The sequence below is a fragment of the Podarcis bocagei genome (assembly GCF_964188305.1).
Source record: "Podarcis bocagei genome assembly, chromosome: 7".
Classification (NCBI taxonomy): Eukaryota; Metazoa; Chordata; class Lepidosauria; order Squamata; family Lacertidae; genus Podarcis; species Podarcis bocagei.
Genome location: NC_138132.1, coordinates 2,914,116 through 2,928,889, shown reverse-complemented (window position 1 = coordinate 2,928,889; position 14,774 = coordinate 2,914,116). Strand labels below are relative to the sequence as shown.

At 45.7% G+C, this 14,774-nt stretch overlaps 2 pseudogenes across 2 annotated transcripts; both read left to right on the top strand.

The window, feature by feature from the left end:
• Nucleotides 1–336: 336 nt before the first annotated feature.
• On the top strand, nt 337–1,116 carry LOC308591720 (iron-sulfur cluster assembly 1 homolog, mitochondrial pseudogene; annotated as a pseudogene). The gene has a single exon. The product of its transcript is annotated as an iron-sulfur cluster assembly 1 homolog, mitochondrial pseudogene (transcript).
• A 1,031-nt stretch (nt 1,117–2,147) lies between these two features.
• Nucleotides 2,148–2,523, top strand: LOC308591428 (putative protein BRICK1-B pseudogene; annotated as a pseudogene). The gene has a single exon. The product of its transcript is annotated as a putative protein BRICK1-B pseudogene (transcript).
• The last annotated feature ends 12,251 nt before the right edge of the window (nt 2,524–14,774 follow it).

Genomic DNA, 14,774 nt, shown 5'->3' with positions numbered 1-14,774 from the left:
GTGCGGTATGGAGGCTGTCCGTCAAAGCTGAAGCTGGGTGCAGGTGAGGTCAGGAGCTCTGGCAGGATTGCAGGACAGGGTTTAGGCAGGAACTGTCAACCAATGAAGTTGCTCCCGCAACCTGGGACTGGGCTGGCCAGCTTTTATCTGCCCCGAGGCACAGGGCGGCCCCGATCCTCTGGTGACTCGCCTCCCCTGGCCTGGAGGCGAGCACTCCTCCTGCGAGAACTTAGTTCCCTCCGCCTCTCTGCCCTGAGCCTCTGCAGCTCAGGAGAGGCTGGAGGGTTACTGGACCCAGAGGTGACCTCCGCTTCCCCTGATGGGGCTGAGAGTGGAGCACCTGCAGGCAATGGGTCCTCCATCACCTCCGGAGCCAGAGCAGACTCAGCTGGTGCCTGCACCTGAGGATCCGGCACAGGTGAGGACCCTTCAGGCTCATGCCCCAGCCCCGGATCAGCTGGTTCTGGAGGCGGGGGGATTCTGTGCAGGCTGGGATCCCTCAGGTTCAGCATCCGAGTCCAAATCCCAGGCCATCACACGTCAACAGGCCAGCTAAACCAGGTGAGGGGAGCCAATAGGTCTTAAACGCTTGGTGGGACCTCTCCTGCATGTGAAGACAGCATCTGGCAGATTGAGTGGATGAGACCAAGTGGGGGTCCGGTGGTCAAGAAGGCAGTTTCTGGGTGTCACTCCATCCGCCGTGTCCATGGACAACTTCGGAGGATGGGCTGAAAGGGTAGAGCAGGAGAGATGGCCTCTTCCATGGTCACCGTTCGGTCTGTGAGCAAGAGGAAGATTCAGGCCACTAGAGCCACCCTTAAACTGCAGAAGATAAAACAGCTGCTTAAAGACAAACATGTCCATGGAGGCATTAAAGTTGGTGTCCGTACAAGAGACTGTAAATGGGCTTTCTTATACACTAGAATACACAAAATCAAAGGAGGACTCTGATGAGGAAGTAGTACAGAATGGTGTTAGAGTATTGAAACGAAAGCGCAACTCACACTTCTAGGAACTGAAATGGACTATATAGAAGACAAACTGTCCAGTGAATTGGTTTCCAATAACCCAAACATCAAAGGAACGTGTGGTTGTGGAGAAAGCTTTAACATTTAAAGGACTGTAACTTTTAAGTTACATCTTAAAAAGCAGAGACATCACCTTGCCAACAAAGGTCCATATAGTTCAAGCTCTGGTTTTCCCAGTAGTGATGTATGGAAGTGAGAGCTGGACCATAAAGAAGGCTGATCGTCGAAGAATGGATGCTTTTGAATTCTGGTGCTGGAGGAGACTCTGGAGAGTCCCATGGGCTGCAAGAAGATCAAACCTCTCCATTCTGAAGGAAATCAGCACTGAATGCTCACTGGAAGGACAGATCCTGAAGCTGAGGCCCCAAGACTTTGGCCACCTCAGGAGAAGAGAAGACTCCCTGGAAAAGACCCTGATGTTGGGAAAGATGGAGGGCACAAGGATAAGGGGATGACAGAGGACGAGATGGGTGGACAGTGTTCTCAAAGCCACGGACATGAGTTTGACCAAACTGCGGGAGGCAGTGGAAGACAGGAGGGCCTGGCGTGCTCTGGTCCAGGGGGTCACGAAGAGGCGGACACCACTAAACGACTAAACAACAACAGCAAAACTTTTAAGACCACAAAACTGCTTTCTGAAGTAATCACTCGGTGTGTGTGTTTTCACATCTTTAGGCTTCGTAATATACAGCTGCCTTTCCAGGAGAATAAAAGTACTGTGTTTTGAAAGTGAAAAGAAAGAAAGAAAGAAGGCGCTTTCTGCATGTGCTTCAGAGGGAAGTGAGAGGCAGGTGGGGCTCATCCACCTGGGAGGGGAGCCCATCTAGGAGAAGGAAAACTCTGATCCTCAAACCTCCGTTGCCTTGTGTCAGGAATGAGCCAGCTGCCAGCAAAGGTTTGCAGCCAACTGCAGAAAGCAGCCAGGAACAGAGAGGCTTAGATGTGAGCCAGGCAGGGGAGAGCCGGCAGCTGCAGACTTTGGCTCTTCCTGACCTTGTCAGGTTGGCTGATACACAGCCAAAGCTCACAGGAAGCACAAATAGGAGCGAATAGACTCAGAGATAGTCTCTCGAAAAGGAAGAGGCTGGAGCTGATCCAATAAGTCCGAGGAGTAGGGGGTTGGTCTGCTCCCAGCAGTTGGTCATGTCGGTCCAGGCGGACCCGGTTCAGCACAAGATCCACCAGGACTGGGCCAACCGCGAGTACATTGAGGTGACCACCAGCTCCATCAAGAAGATCGCGGACTTCCTCAATTCCTTCGACATGTCCTGCCGCTCGCACCTGGCCATGCTCAACGAGAAGCTGACGGTGCTGGAGAGGTGGATCGGATACATCGAGACCCCGGTAACAAAAGGTGAAACGCTGACATAGGATGGCGGAGGCTGGCAGGGAGCCAACCTGGAAAAAAAATGTGCAGCTGTTTACGAAGCTGACGATCCGGCATCAAGTTTCTTCATTACTTGATATGGATGGGAGTTCTCTGCCCCTTGGGAAGCTGCATCCCTCGTTTGGAGCCTGTGACTTTGCGCGGGTGATTTCCACCTGAAATGGCAAAATTGTACAGTAAAGGTAAAGGGACCCCTGACCATTAGGTCCAGTCGTGGCCGACTTTGGGGTTGCGGCGCTCATCTCGCTTTATTGGCCGAGGGAGCCGGCGTACAGCTTCCGGGTCATGTGGCCAGCAGGACTAAGCCGCTTCTGGCGAACCAGAGCAGCGGACGGAAATGCCATTTACCTTCCCGCCAGAGTGGTACCTATTTATCTACTTGCACTTCGACACGCTTTCGAACTGCTAGGTTGGCAGGAGCAGGGACTGAGCAACGGGAGCTCACCCCGTCGCGGGGATTCGAACTGCCAACCTTCTGATTGGCAAGTCCTAGGCTCTGTGGTTTAACCCACAGCGCCACCCGTGTCCCCCAAAATTGTACAAGAGCATGTTTAATTATGTGGTTTTTATACAAGCCAATTTATGCGCTTACAAAGCTCTCTTTAACAGAATCTTTATGAAACCAAATCTTCATTTCTGGGAACACAATGATGGTGATGTTGTTTTTAAACAGCTGAAACAGACCAGGATGTTGGGACTGTGCATGTTGGGCAGTTTCAATATACACAGTAAGAGCATCCTGCAGCTGACTTTTGCTGCTGGAAGGTATCAATTCTTTTCGCTGTGGTTGTCCAACAGAATAAATGTGCAATGTGTTTGGGGGGCAGGGAGAGACTATCATGCGCCAAGGGAGGGGGGCTTAGTTTTCTAAGTATTTTGTATTCTCTGATGTAACTTGGGGTGTCTTTTTTCCATTTGTGTTTCAGCAATAAAACCTCCTGTGCTTAAAAAAAAAAAGTCTGAGGAATTGATGAATGGGAGGGCTGCTAGACAGGAAGCAAAACAAGAGACACAAGGGGCATCGGTTCAATATATTCTGTAGACACCAGAAGGAGCCTTCAGAAGGGTCATCTTGAGTAATGATGCCGGAGGCTTTGTCCAAGCCGTCCGGAGCTATCTGGTTTTTTTTGGCAACAAATCCTCCTTTTTAATTACCTACGCTTACTGTGTTATCAAGCTGGGAACCTGGACTCCTGGCACTTGTGGGATATCTTCGGGAGAAGAAAAGGGTCAGGAGTAAACCCCACACAAATCCAGAGTGGCGTCCCTAAAATGGTTGGAGCTGATCCTTCCTGCAACTCTTTTTAAAAAAAGATTTTTTAAAATGCTTTTCAGGTTTATACATTTCATTCATTTTAAAATCATTTTAACCTTTCCAAACTTGACTTCCTTCCCCCTCTTTCTATGGTTCCTAACTTTATTTTTAATATCTTCTGCATATCCAAATTAACTTAATTTGCTCATTTTTTATCTACTTTAAGTATATACTCTTATAAAAATACAGGTTATTGCACTAATCCTACCAATGTTCTTATCTGTTCGCAATTTATCTGAAAATGTTCAAATAAACCCTTGCCATTCTCTTATGAAAAGTTTGTTGTCTTGATTTCTTATTCTTCCAGCAAGTTTTGCCATTTCTGCATATTCCATAGGTTTTTGTATCCATTTTTCCTTCGCTGGGACTTTTGTATCCATTTTTCCTTCGCTGGGACTTTTCCTTCGCTGCTTCTTTCCATTTTGGGACGAGTAGCGTTCTTGCCGCTGTAATACGTTTCTCTACAGTTTAGGGTATTTCTGTCCCTATAATTTCCAAAACGAGAGCTAGGTATCTTCTACCACATGTGGTGGACTATAAAGAGGCAAAGGCTTTCTGGGAAATGATGTATAATGAGTTAAAGAAAATGTTTTAAAAATACTTTTGTTAAAAAGCTAGAAGCCTTCTTACTGGGTATACTGGGTGAAGAGATACCAAGGGAAGCTAAAAGACTGTTCACGGCTGCAACAACTATGGTAAGAATTCTTTTAGCCCAAAAACAGAAAAAGAAGAAGTACCAATGACAGAAGAGGGGCAGATGAAGATAATGGACTTTGCAGAACTGGCGAAGCTGATGGGAAAAATCCAAAACCAGCATCATCAATATTTCAAAAGGTTTGGAGTGAATTTATGCAATATCTGAAAGATCACTGTAAGCAATTAACAACACAAGCAGGGTCGTCCGAAGGCTTGTAATGAGAAATTTTCTATCTTTCTATATTTATTTAAATTTTGAGTCCTTCTGTAATGAGGGTAATTAGAAATGGAAAACATATAAATTGCATTGTTATAAAGGTTAATTTTGAAAGCCTTGAGGCAGGAGGTAAGGAAGTCAATAGGCTCTAAGAGCCAGGGTGGTATAGTGGACAGGGATGATGTGAATATATAATATTAAATGGCGGAATTTATCTATATCTATCTCTATCTCTATCATCTCTCTCTCTCTCTCTCTCTCTCTCTCTCTCTCTCTCTATCTCTATCTCTATCTCTATCTCTATCTCTATCTCTATCATCTATATCTATATTCCAAAACAAAAGCTTATGGTTTTTTTTTTTTACAAAAGTTATTTTATTTTATTTTATTTTAAAAAATCAACTTCCATTTTATTTTCTTTCTTTTTTATTAACGTTCTTATGTCACAATGTATACATTATCATATTTCATTACAGGGCATATTATAATATAATTTCCAACTTGTATACAAAGTTTATATACCAAATTTATGTTCCTAAAGAAAGAAAAAAGAAAAAAACAAGGACGTAAAGCCATTTCAAAATAATATTTGTACAATCTCGTTGTATATTCTTTTTTTACAAATGAATGTACTTTTATTATTGTATATTTCTTTACGTTTTATCTAATACATTCCTATATCAATATGTACCCTTAATCTTGTTTCTCAGCTCAATTTCTCTCCAACGTTATTTTAAACATCCTTTTCGATTCATTAACTATCATTTCCTGGTAAGCTTTAACCTTACTGCAAGACCACCACATATCATAAAAAGAACCTTCTTATCTTCGTGCAACTCTTGTGGCGTACATAAATAGTTTTCCCCCCACTCTTTTGGCAAGTCTTGACTTGTAATACCTAGCAAGAAGGCTTCTCATCTTTTAACAAAAGTTGGGAAACTATTGGGAAATGATTCATAATGAATTGAAAAGAATGTTTAAGATAACTTAAACATTCTTTTCAATTCATTATGAATCATTTCCCAATAGCTTTTGATTATTTTGCAGTTCCACCACATGTGATAAAAGGTGGCCAGATTCTCTTTACACCTCCAAAACTTATCGGAGCTTGTTCTATACAAGACTCCATTGTATAGATTGTATAGATGCCAACAACTATATCCATACATGAAAACTTTATTGTCTTTTTATAGAAGTACGTTAGAAAATTCTTCTCAGTGCTATCAAACAGATGTACACCTTAAAACCATTTGACCAAAAGGAACATGAAAACGAATGAAACATGAACACGAATGAAATAAATTGTCAATAAACATAGAAAGTGTTCTACAGTACGGCCATTATTTTCACTGCCGCTTTTGGGACCAGTGGTCTTAGGTGAGAAATATGAATATAATTGATAATTATATTCATAAATATGAGAATTATGACTATAACTAATGAAGGGAAGGGGACGCGGGTGGCACTGTGAGTTAAACCACTGAGGCTAGGACTTGCCAATCAGAAGGTCGGAGGTTCGAATCCCCGCGATGGGGTGAGCTCCCGTTGCTCGGTCCCTGCTCCTGCCCACCTAGCAGTTCGAAAGCACACCAGTGCAAGTAGATAAATAGGTACCGCTCTGGCGGGAAGGTAAACGACGTTTCCGTGCGCTGCTCTGGTTCGCCAGAAGCGGCTTAGTCATGCTGGCCACATGACCCGGAAGCTGTACGCCGGCTCCCTCGGCCAATAAAGCGAGATGAGCGCCACAACCCCAGAGTCGGCCACAACTGGGCCCAATGGTCAGGGGTCCCTTTACCTTTTTTAATGGAGGGAAACCACGTGACATCAAAATTATCCCATTTCATTTTACCCTCCATGACTCGCCTGTGTTGTGTCAAATGTTCAGCAAATGCTAAGTCCCAAATTTTTTTGGGGGGGACACTCCTTCTTGGAGGGAGGGGCACAGAACCCCACTTCAAACGACTAGATGGTTCCAGCCTCACTGGACCCAGTCCCGTCACTAATAATTCTCTCTATTGAATTCCATAATTATTTCCATTTTCACTTGAGAAGAGGGTTAGAATTGGGTCCAGGGCAATCCCACTGCTTATGAAGCACTGGTCCTGTTTTTTTAATTGATTGATTGATTCATTGATTGATTGATTGCCTTTCTATCCCCTCCTCATTTACCGTATTTTTTGCTCTATAAGACTCACTTTTTCCCTCCTAAAAAGTAAGGGGGAATGTGTGTGCGTCTTATGGAGCGAATGCAGGCTGCACAGCTATCCCAGAAGCTAGAACAGCAAGAGGGATTGCTCTTTTCACTGCGCAGCGATCCCTATTGCTGTTCTGGCTTCTGAAATTCAGAATATTTTTTTTCTTGTTTTCCTCCTCCAAAAACTAGGTGCATCTTGTGGTCTGGTGCATCTTATAGAGTGAAAAATACGGTAATTCCCCTTAACAACCCTGTGAGGCAGATTAGGCTTAGAGGCAATGACTGGCTGAGTGGGGGTTCGAACCCAGACCCACTACCCCAGGTCATGGTTCAACATTCTAACCAGTGCAACGAAGCAAGACTATTTTTTGCGGGGGGTGCGTTGCCAAACGCACCACCACCCACCCAAGTATCCTTTGCTTTGGATTTAACAGCTTGGCGAGATCCGCATGATCCCTGGCCTCAATTAATCCGATATCCCCAAATGACATTGATGTTTAACAATTGCAACGTTTTGCTCATTTGGTTTCGTTTTAAAGAGACACCCCCCCCGCCCCCGCCAAAGCTGAGTTTGCTAATCAACTTATCCCTAATGAAAGCTCCTACCTCCCCTTCGTGGAAGAGCAGTCAACCAATCAGAAATGATTTGAGTCCTCCGCATCAGAGCTGGAAGGGATTTGCAGGGGAGAGAAAGTTCTGCATGTAAATTCCCCCACTCCAAATGTGCATGCAAAATATATATATATATATATATATATATATATATATATATATATATGTGTGTGTGTGTGTGTGTGTGTGTGTGTGTGTGTGTGTGTGTGTGTGTGTATTGTCAGAGCTGCCCGAGGTCCCAGCTCACAAAGGAGCAACGCCAGTTCGTCGTTATATACAAAAGTCTTTATTGAAGTTCAGTTTCGCTTTCACAGCCGCAGCGTGCAGCTCTACATCTGAAACTCTAGACCGCCGAAGCTCCGTCTAAATCTCCTCCCCCCAGACACCAGTTTAAGACCCTAGCCTTGCTCCACCTCTTCCTCTGCTCTTTCCTCCTCTGGGTCCGCCTGTCAGCAGGGGTCTCGCCCTTCCTAGACTCTTCTGACGCTGAGTCCCCTGACTCTTCTCCTTGCCTCCGGCGGGCTTTAGGACCTGGTTCCCAATTCGGGTTTTCTGCTGTCCCACACGCCTGTGCATTCGAACTTGGCGCGCGCGCCCAGCCGGCAACCTTCCTCCTGACCGTTACACTGCTCCTGTCACTGCTTTCCCCTTCGAGGGGGGGGGGCTAGCTGGACCCGACCTCCCTTCCGTTCCCTCACTCTCCGACAGAGGCGTGGTCAGCCCTGACTCATCTTCTCTCCCTGCTGGAGGAGACGCTGGCCCTGACACCTGGGACTCTTCCCCCCCACTACGCTCTGGTGGGGAAGCTGGTCCTGATCTCCAGCTGCTGCTTTGGGAGTCCCCGCTGGCCCCTTGTTTCTGGTGTGTTCCCCCTGGGACCCCCCTTGCCCTGACCATCGGCGCCTCCTTCTGGGAATCTTCTGATTCGCTGGAGAAGCTCATGGAATCTCTCGGGTCACTGCCATACTCCCCTACGCTGCCCTCAGATTCTTCCCCTTCGCTCTCCATTTCCTCTCTCCCCTGTGCCTCTGTTCCTGAGCCCCTGACATATATATATATATATATATATATATATATATATATATATATATATATATATATATGCTTTCGTAGATTTTCACGGGTACAGGAATGCAGGTTTTGGTGTCTTCGGGTGTCTTCCCGTGTAAGAGTTGGGGTGTCTAGGCGACGTTTCGACGAGGTCTCACTCGTCATCTTCAGGCTGGTGCTTTCGGCTTCTTGTTACTGGAACAGAGCAGGATCTCAGTGTTTGAGTTCCTATAAATACTGTTGAGGGGGTGTGGTGTATAGCCTCCAACGTTCTGGGCAGAGAGGAAGTTCCCAGGTTAGTGTGTCTTTTCTTCTTTTGTTCATTAATTACTTGAGGGATATCTTGAGTGATTTCTTGAGTGATATTCTGAGTACCACTTAGGAGGGTCATTAGGTGTGGATTAGTTGCTAAAGCTTTCGTGTCTTGACCTCTAGAGCTTGTGAAGAGTTTTTTCTGAGAAGATGGCTGTACTGCACTTAGTTGTGCTCTGGCTTGGCTTCGTGTATAGGGGCGAGCTGTGGTTTTGTGCCCTGTGCCAGCCAGATCTGTGTAGGGATTGCAGGGGGGTGCAGCATCCGGAGGTGCCACTATGGTTTGGCTACTGGATGGTGTCTGTAATTTATCTGTGGAGAGGGTCTGGGTTTGGGTCTGGTGTGGTTGATTGGAGATGGCGTTCTGTGTGCCTCTGGTTCTGGTGTCGGTTTTTGTGGGGAGGGCTATTTTCCAGATGTCTGGCAGGCGGGACGTATCGTCACGCTTGTTCATGTTGTGAGGGTGTTTCTCTATCTCGATGGCTTCCATGATTATTCTCTTGTGGTGGTGTTCCATGTTAAAGAGCAATTTGGAATCTGAAAAATTAATTTCGTGTCCTGTTTCTTTCATGTGTTGGTAAAGAGAGGAAGTTTTTTCTTCTTTTTTGACGGCATTCTTGTGTTCTGCGATACGTGCATTTATTCGTCTGTTTGTTTGTCCAATGTACGTGGCTGGGCAGACTTTGCAGGGTATTTCATAGACCCCTTGGTTTTCTAACTGGATTTTATCTTTGGGGTTTCTGAGGATATTGGCTATTTTTTGGTTGGTGCAAAAGGCTGTTTTGATATTGTGTTTATGGAGGATTTTGCTAATTTTATCTGTAGTGCCCTTGATATAAGGAAGGAGGGCCATGCCATTGTTTTCTTCTGTGTCTTGGTTTTTGGGGGGTGTTTCTTTTTGGATTAGCTTCGTAACCCTGTTTTGCTGGTATCCGTTGGCGATTAACACATTTGAAAGATTCTGTAACTCAGTTGTCAAGTGGTCTTTGTCAGCCAGGCGTTTGGTTCTGGAGATGAGAGTCTTGGCTACGGAGTTTATTTGTGCAGGGTGGTGGTGTGATTGTGCATGTAAGTAGCGGTTGGTGTGTGTTTTTTTCCGGTAGATAGTGTGTCCTAGGGAGCCATCAGGTTTTTTGTAGATTAGGACGTCAAGGAAGGGAAGTTGGTTGTTGGCTTCTATTTCCATAGTGAATTGTATTTTGGGGTGTAGGCTGTTGAGATGTGTGAGGAAGCTATCTAGTTTTTTCTTCCCGTGTGGCCAAATTACAAAGGTGTCGTCAACATACCTGAGCCAAAGTTTGGGTTTGTGTTCTGACTTGTCTAAAGCATTGGTTTCAAAGTGTTCCATGTACAGATTTGCGATGACCGGAGAGAGGGGTGATCCCATAGGTGCTCCTTCTATCTGTTTGTATCTTTGTCCATTGTGGATGAAGTACGTGTTGGTTAGGCAGTGGTTGGTCAGGTCCAGGATGTATTCGGGGGGATTGTATTTGTTTTGAATGGCTGTCAAGGCTTCATTAATGGGCACTTGTGTGAAGAGAGATACAACATCGAAGCTCACAAGTAGGTCGTCGGGATGTAGGTTTTGCTTCTTTATTGTTTCTATGAACTGGAAGGAGTTTGTAACGTGTGAAGCGATAGATTCTGCATAGGGCTGAAGTTGCTTAGCGAGAAATTTAGCGAGATTTTGTAGAGGTGAGCCTATGGAGCTGACTATTGGTCTGAGTGGTGTTCCTTCTTTGTGTATCTTGGGGAGACCGTAGAGTTTGGGGCATCTGGATGATTTTTCTCTGGGGATGATTCTTAGCTGGATTTCTTCACTGATAGGAGAGGCTTTTATTTTGGATTTGGTGGTTTTTTCCAGATAGGTGGTGGGATCTGTTTTTATAGGTTGGTAGGTAGGGTCTTGGAGTAGATTTGATAGTTTTGCTTGGTAGTCCGATGTGTTCATCACAACAGTGGCATTACCTTTGTCTGCTGGGAGAATGATTATGTTGTTGTCTTTCCTCAGGTTGGTGAGTGCTTTCTGTTCTTCTTTGTGTAAATCCACACCTAATGACCCTCCTAAGTGGTACTCAGAATATCACTCAAGAAATCAAAAGAAGAAAAGACACAAAAAGAAGAAAAGACACAAAAAATGAACAAAAGAAGAAAAGACACACTAACCTGGGAACTTCCTCTCTGCCCAGAACGTTGGAGGCTATACACCACACCCCCTCCACAGTATTTATAGGAACTCAAACACTGAGATCCTGCTCTGTTCCAGTAACAAGAAGCCGAAAGCACCAGCCTGAAGATGACGAGTGAGACCTCGTCGAAACGTCGCCTAGACACCCCAACTCTTACACGGGAAGACACCCGAAGACACCAAAACCTGCATATATATATATATATATATATATATATATATATATATATATATATATATGGGGAGGGGGTGCGGCAACAAAATTGTTGCAGTGTGGACTGCTTCTGCACATCTTCCCAGCCAAACTGTCATTTGAACACACACACACACACACACACACACACACACACAACCCTCTGCTAATTTGTTAATAAAGCTTGCTTTTTTTATCCTGCCGTAACAGACTCCCAGGCCGACTTTCAAATACAGTGGTACCTTGGTTCTCAATCCGTTCTGGAAGTCCATTCCAAAACCAAAGCGTTCCAAAACCAAGGCACGCTTTCCCATAGGAAGTAATTCAAAACGGATTAATCTGTTCCAGACTTTTGAAAACAACCCCTAAAACGGCAATTTAACATGAATTTTACTCTCTAACGAGACCATTGACCCATCAAATGAAAGCAAGAATCAATGTGCTGTACTATAAAATAAATAAGACAGTATTGTAGATAAAAATGTTTTTTTAAAAAAATCTTACTTGCTCTGATGATAGTCATTGTTTGGATGGGGGGGGGGGCTTTTATCCATTTCCGCAGTCATACAATCAGTCAATCAATCAATCAATCAATCAATCAGTAGCTGAACTGGGTTCCACACAGTCACAAAAACCAATTAACTAAAAAAGCCTCAGAAACAAAAACACAAAATAAATAGCAAAACCAAAAGCGCCAACTACAGTGGTACCTTTGTTCTCGAACTTAATCTGTTCTGGAAGTCCGTTTGACTTCCGAAATGTTCGAAAACTAAGGAGCAGTTTCTGATTGGTGCAGGCACCCCGGAAACAATAGCCGATAGCCGCATCGGACGTTCGGCTTCTGAAACACTTTAGGAAACCGTAACACTTACTTCTGGGTTTTTGGCGTTTGAGAACCAAGGAATCACTGTAATTCTTGCATTTTTATCCTGCTCCACAGCCAAAACAGACTCCCAGGCTGACTTTCAAATTTCAACAAGGAAATTGCACCCATCCTCATGTTTACAATCTGGGACACGGATGGCGCTGTGGGTTAAACCACAGAGCCTAGGACTTGCCGATCAGAAGGTCGGCGGTTCGAATCCCCGTGATGGGGTGAGCTCCTGTTGCTCGGTCCCAGCTCCTGCCAACCTAGCAGTTCGAAAGCACGTCAAAGTGCAAGTAGATCAATAGGTACCACTCCGGCAGGAAGGTAAATGGCGTTTCCGTGCGCTGCTCTGGTTTGCCAGAAGCGGCTTCGTCATGCTAGCCACATGACCCGGAAGCTGTACGCTAGCTCCCTCGGCCAATAAAGCGAGATGAGCGCCGCAACCCCAGAGTTGGCCACGACTAGACCTAATGGTCAGGGGTTCCTTTACCTTTATTTACATGTTTACAATCTAAGAGACACAGCACAAAAGGAAAGGGGCGTGGGAGGGAAGAGGAGGGGAAGGCACCATGCTACAGAGTTCTTGCAGGAAATAGCAGGAATGGCAGAATTTGGAGAGGAGCCAAAATGTACTTGTCGTTCACCTGAGTTAAATAGCATCAGAAGTCCAGAATCACAGTGGCCAGCCTGATATCTGTGTATCTGAGACCTACATGTCAGCCTTAAAACCAAAAATGCAGGCAAACGGTTATAGGCCACACAGCTCTATGCAGAGAAGTCCTGATGGAATTCAAAGACCTAAGTTAGCACCTAAATTTGATACTGATTTGTTTAAAAATATGAAAATCAATAAATTGGCAAAGGCCTAAGTTAGCCATGTCCATGAATCTCAGTGGGCCTACTCTGAGTAGGGCTAAAATGGGAATCATAGACTTGTAGAGTTGGAAGAGATCCCAATGGTCATCTAGTCCAACCCTGCAATGCAGAAATAAAAGGGTTTGCCTCACGCTTTTTACTAATGGAGACCAGTGTAATAAACGAAAATCTGCCCTTATTCCCTTATTCCATACATCATACATACATCACAGAAGGGGTGTAGCTCAAGACCACTTCCCAGATACATCATACCTACATCACAGAAAGGGCGGTCTACAGCAGAAATCTGAGTGCCTTGTTTATCTCCTGTCTGGCAGGTTACCTGTTAATGCTCACTTGATTGGATACCCTGGGGATCCTGGCCAGTACCGTATTTTGTAATGACAAATACTTAGTTCCAGAGCCAGATCACAGGCTCACCCTATTCAAAGACAGACATACCCTTAAGACAGGATTTGTGAAGGAAAAGACAATGGGGAGGCTTTTCCAATTTCCTTCAACCTTGCAGAGAAAACATTTGGTCAGTTTGGGAGCAAAAAATGGTCCAAGGGTTGCTCTCCTGCGCTGCATCAGACATGTGGCCCATGCATTTAGGTACGGGTTTGCTTGGCACATTTATGAACACACACACACACACACACACACACACACACACACACACATATATATATATATATATATATATATATATATATATATATATATATGTATAAAAGGTAAGGTCCAGTCCATTAGGTCCAGTCATGGCCGACTCTGGGGTTGCGGCGCTCATCTCGCTTTACTGGCCTAGGGAGCCGGCGTGCAGCTTCCAGGTCATGTGGCCAGCATGACTAAGCCACTTCTGGCGAACCAGAGCAGAGCATGGAAACGCCATTTACCTTCCCACCGGAGCGGTACCTATTGATCTACTTGCACTTTGCAAGGGTTAGGGTTAGGGTTAGGGTTAGGGCGCAACATCTGGGGGTTAGGGTTAGGGGGCGCAAATCCACAGGTTAGGGGGCGCAAATTACTTGCCTTGCCCCGGGTGCTGACAACCCACGCTATGCCACTGCTGCTGACCTTCTGATCGGCAAGTCCTAGGCTCTGTGGTTTAACCCGCAGCGCCACCCGTGTCCCTGCCATATATATATATATGACCTTAAATTTGTTTATTTCACCAGCACTCCTGGTTCCCACATTTCATACCGCCTCCTGTATTGTATTGCCCTTTCTGCTGTGAGGGCAGGCCAAGGCTCTTCAAAAATGGGCAAGCCAGCCCACGAGATGGGCAGGCTGTGCGAGGAGGCTGTCGCGAGCCTAGAGACCCCCCCCTTCCCCATCTCCTCTGCCCACCCCAGATGGCGGATCTCGTTTTTCCAAGCCATTTCCCCCTCTGCTCTAGCGTAAGTTGCAGTGACAGGCTGGGGTTACTCTGTTGCTCCAAATGCATCAGCGAATCTCAGCTTGACTCTGGATTTCGGGAAGCAGGAACGCTGCAGAGCCGGGGGGGACGGCAATGGGAGGCCAGATTTGTCTGTCTTGCTGGAAAGCGGACTCCTCTCTCCGCCACCACTCATTCTTTCCAGGTATTCCTGGAAGGAGTCCCTGTTTCCCGACAGACACCTGCCTTTCCCACCTCGCTCGTGTTCTCTGCCAGTCCCACTCAATGCAACATGAGTTTTCGCTGCTCTCGCCCCGAGGCAAAGATGTTCCAGCTGCAGGCCCCAAACCACAGCCAAAGAGGTAGCTGCAGAAGCGAGCTGGGGTGGTGTGAGGAAGGCTGCACATAAGGACACGAGAAGAGCCTGGAAAGGAAGCAATATACTGTTAATGGAGAAATCCGAGGGCTCCCTTGGACA